Genomic DNA, 5,000 nt, shown 5'->3' on the forward strand with positions numbered 1-5,000 from the left:
TCTGCGCCTGGGGAGCCGCCCAGAAGCCCCAGGCAGTGTTCTGGGTGGACTTCCGGACCGGTCCGGACCCGGTACCGGCCGGGGGAACCGCACCACGCCTCTCGGGCGTTTCTACACCGATTTTCGCGGGGTTTTCGACTGCATAGACGGGGCCACCTGCTGCAGGGCCCGAGGGAGGGCCTGCCTGAGCTGGGTCCGACGCAGGGCCCGGTTCCTGGAGCCCGCTGGGGGGGGGGGGGGGGGGGGGGTTCTCTAAGGCTCACGGCGGGCTGCTGAGGGGCCGGATCGGATGCAGACAGGCGCTCCTCTGCCCAGGTCTTTGCTCCCCTGCCCCACTAGGAATGGAAGACACACTGCCAACAGCTTCTGGAGGGTGATGGGCCCTGCTGCAGACCAGGTCCGACCCAGGTTTCAGCTATCCCACCCCGCAGGGACTTAAAGACACACTGCCATCAGCTTCTGGAGGCTGCTGAGCTCTACTATAGAGCAGGTCCGACCCAGGTTTCAGCTCCTGCAGCCCACTAGGACTTAAACACACACTGCCATCAGCGTCTGGATGGTGATGGGCCCTGCTGCAGACCAGGTCCGACCCAGGTATCAGCTCCTGCACCCCGCAGGGAATTGAAGACACACTGCCATCAGCTTCTGGAGGCTGCTGAGCTCTGCTATAGACCAGGTCCGACCCAGGTTTCAGCTCCTGCACCCCGCAGGGAACTAAACACACACTGCCATCTGCAACTGGAGGCTGCTGAGCCCTGCTGCAGACCAGGTCCGACCCAGGTTATGGCTCTCCCACCCCCCTGGGACTTAAACACACACAGCCATCAGCTTCTGGATGGTGATGGGCCCTGCTGCAGACCAGGTCCGACCCAGGTTTCTGCTCCTCAACCCCGCAGGGAATTAAAGACACACTGCCATCAGCTTCTGGAGGCTGCTGAGCTCCGCTGCAGGCCAGGTCCGACCCAGGTTACAGCTCTCCCACCCCGCAGGGAATTAAAGACACACTGCCATCAGCTTCTCGATGCTGCTGAGGCCTGCTATAGACCAGGTCCGACCCAGGTTTCTGCTCCTGCACCCCGCATGGACTTAAACCCACACTGCCATCGGATTCTGGAGGCTGCTGAGCCCTGATGCAGACCAGGTCCGACCCAAGTTTCAGCTCTCCCACCCCGCAGGGGATCAAACACACACTGCCATCAGCTGCTGGAGGCTGCTGAGCTCTGCTATAGACCAGGTCCGACCCAGGTTTCAGCTCTCCCACCAGGCAGGGACTTAAACACACACTGCCATCAGCTGCTGGAGGCTGCTGAGCTCTGCCATAGACCAGGTCCGACCCAGGTTTCAGCTCCTGCACCCCGCAGGGACTTAAACACACGCAGCCATCAGCTGCTGGAGGCTGCTGAGCTCTGCTATAGACCAGGTCCGACCCAGGTTTCAGCTCTCACACCAGGCAGGGACTTAAACACACACTGCCGTCAGCTTCTGGAGGCTGCTGAGCCCTGCTGCAGACCAGGTCCGACCCAGGTCTCAGCTCTCCCACCCCGCAGGGACTTAAACACACACTGATATCAGCTTCTGGAGGCTGCTGAGCTCTTCTATAGACCAGGTGCGACCCAGGTTTCTGCTCCTCCACCCCGCAGGGAACTAAACACACACTGCCATCAGCTTCTGGAGGCTGCTGAGCTCTGTTACAGACCAGGTCCGACCCAGGTTTCAGCTCTCCCACCAGGCAGGGTCTTAAAGACACACCGCCATCAGCGTCTGGAGGCTGCGGAGCTCTACTATAGACCAGGTCCGACCCAGGTTTCAGCTCCTCCACCCCGCCATAAGCTGCTGGAGGCTGGCTTCCGCTCCTCCACCCCGCCATCAGCTGCTGGGGGCTGGCTGGCTGCTGGAGGCTGGCTGCTGCTGCTGCTGCTCCTCCACCACGCCATCAGCAGCTGGAGGCTGCTGAGCTCTGCTATAGACCAGGTCCGACCCAGGTTTCAGCTCTCCCACCAGGCAGGGACTTAAACACACACTGCCATCAGCAACTGGAGGCTGCTGAGCTCTGCTGCAGACCAGGTCCGACCCAGCTTTCAGCTCCTGCACCCCGCAGGGACTTAAACACACACTGCCACCAGCTTCTGGAGGGTGATGGGCCCTGCTGTGGACCAGGTCCGACCCGGATATCAGCTCTCCCACCAGGCAGGGACTTAAACACACACTGCAATCAGCTGCTGGAGGCTGCTGAGCTCTTCTATAGACCAGGTCCGACCCAGGTTTCAGCTCTCCTACCAGGCAGGGACTTAAACACACACTGCCATCAGCTTCTGGAGGCTGCCGAGCCCTGCTGCAGACCATGTCCGACCCAGGTTTCAGCTCTCCCACCAGGCAGGGACTTAGAGGCACGCTGCCATCAGCTTCTGGAGGCTGCTGAGCTCTGCCATAGACCAGGTCCGACCCAGGTTTCAGCTCCTGCACCCCGCAGGGACTTAAACACACGCAGCCATCAGCTGCTGGAGGCTGCTGAGCTCTGCTATAGACCAGGTCCGACCCAGGTTTCAGCTCTCCCACCAGGCAGGGACTTAGAGGCACGCTGCCATCAGCTTCTGGAGGCTGCTGAGCTCTGCCATAGACCAGGTCCGACCCAGGTTTCAGCTCCTGCACCCCGCAGGGACTTAAACACACGCAGCCATCAGCTGCTGGAGGCTGCTGAGCTCTGCTATAGACCAGGTCCGACCCAGGTTTCAGCTCTCACACCAGGCAGGGACTTAAACACACACTGCCATCAGCTGCTGGAGGCTGCTGAGCTCTGCTATAGACCAGGTCCGACCCAGGTTTCTGCTCCTCCACCCCGCAGGGAATTAAAGACACACTGCCATCAGCTTCTGGATGGTGATGGGCCCTGCTGCAGACCAAGTCCGACCCGGGTTACAGCTCTCCCACCAGGCAGGGAATTAAACACACACTGCCATCAGCTTCTGCTGGCTGCTGAGCTCTGCTGCAGACCAGGTCCGACCCAGGTTTCAGCTCCTGCACCCCGCAGGGAACTAAACACACACTGCCATCACCTTCTGCTGGCTGCTGAGCCCTGCTGCAGACCAGGTCCGACCCAGGTTTCAGCTCCTGCACCCCGCAGTGGATTAAAGACACACTGCCATCAGGTTCTGGAGGCTGCTGAGCTCTGCTGCAGACCAGGTCCGACCCAGGTTATGGCTCTCCCACCCCGCAGGGACTTAAACACACACCGCCGTCAGCTTCTGGATGGTGATGGGCCCTGCTGCAGACCAGGTCCGACCCACGTTTCAGCTCTCCCACCCCGCAGGGGATGAAACACACACTGCCATCAGCTTCTGGAGGCTGCTGAGCTCTGCTAAAGACCAGGTCCGACCCAGCTTTCAGCTCTCCCACCAGGCAGGGAGTTAAAGACACACTGTCATCGGCTTCTGGAGGGTGCTGAGCCCTGCTGCACACCAAGTCTGACCCAGGTTTCAGCTCATCCACCCCGCAGGGACCTAAACACACACTGCCATCAGCTTCTGAGTGGTAATGGGCCCTGCTGCAGACCAGGTCCGACCCAGGTTTCAGCTCCTCCACCCCGCCATCACCAGCTGGAGGCTGGCTGCTGCTCCTGCACCCTGCCATCAGCTGCTGGAGGCTTCTGTTCCTCCACCCCGCCATCAGCAGCTGGAGGCTGGCTGCTGGAGGCTGGCTGCTGCTCCTCCACCCCGCCATCAGCTGCTGGAGGCTGGCTGCTGCTCCTGCACCCCGCCATCAGCTGCTGGAGGCTGGCTGCTGGAGGCTGGCTGCAGCTCCTCCACCCCACCATCAGCTGCTGGACGCTGGCTGCAGCTCCTGCACCCCGCCATCAGCTGCTGGAGGCTGGCTTCTGCTCCTCCACCCCGCCATCAGCTGATGGAGGCTGCCTGCTTCTCCACCCCGCCATCACTAGCTGGAGGCTGGCTGCTGGAGGCTGGCTGCAGCTCCTCCACCCCGCCATCAGCTGCTGGAGGCTGGCTGCTGCTCCTGCACCCCGCCATCAGCTGCTGGAGGCTGGCTGCTGCTCCTCCACCCAACCATCAGCTGCTGGACGCTGGCTGCAGCTCCTCCACCCCACCATCAGCTGCTGGACGCTGGCTGCAGCTCCTCCACCCCGCCATCAGCTGCTGGAGGCTGCCTGCAGCTCCTGCACCCCGCCATCAGCTGCTGGAGGCTGCCTGCAGCTCCTGCACCCCGCCATCACCAGCTGGAGGCTGGCTTCTGCTCCTACACCCCGCCATCAGCTGATGGAGGCTGCCTGCTTCTCCACCCCGCCATCACTAGCTGGAGGCTGGCTGCTGGAGGCTGGCTGCAGCTCCTCCACCCCACCATCAGCTGCTGGACGCTGGCTGCAGCTCCTGCACCCCGCCATCAGCTGCTGGAGGCTGCCTGCAGCTCCTGCACCCCGCCATCACCAGCTGGAGGCTGGCTTCTGCTCCTCCACCCCGCCATCAGCTGATGGAGGCTGCCTGCTTCTCCACCCCGCCATCACTAGCTGGAGGCTGGCTGCTGGAGGCTGGCTGCAGCTCCTCCACCCCGCCATCAGCTGCTGGAGGCTGGCTGCTGCTCCTCCACCCAACCATCAGCTGCTGGACGCTGGCTGCAGCTCCTCCACCCCACCATCAGCTGCTGGACGCTGGCTGCAGCTCCTCCACCCCACCATCAGCTGCTGGACGCTGGCTGCAGCTCCTCCACCCCGCCATCACCAGCTGGAGGCTGCCTGCTGCTCCTCCACCCCGCCATCAGCTGATGGACGCTGGCTGCAGCTCCTCCACCCCGCCATCTGCTGCTGGAGGCTGGCTGGCCGCTGGAGGCTGGCTGCTGCTCCCACACACCGCCATCAGCTGCTGGAGGCTGGCTGGCTGCTGGAGGCTGGCTGCTGCTGCTCCTCCTCCCCGCCATCACCAGCTGGAGGCTGGCTGCTGCTCCTACACCCCGCCATCAGCTGATGGAGGCTGCCTGCTCCTCCGCCCCGCCAT

The sequence above is a fragment of the Nothobranchius furzeri genome, unplaced genomic scaffold, assembly GCF_043380555.1.
Source record: "Nothobranchius furzeri strain GRZ-AD unplaced genomic scaffold, NfurGRZ-RIMD1 Scf257, whole genome shotgun sequence".
In the NCBI taxonomy this organism is placed as follows: domain Eukaryota; kingdom Metazoa; phylum Chordata; class Actinopteri; order Cyprinodontiformes; family Nothobranchiidae; genus Nothobranchius; species Nothobranchius furzeri.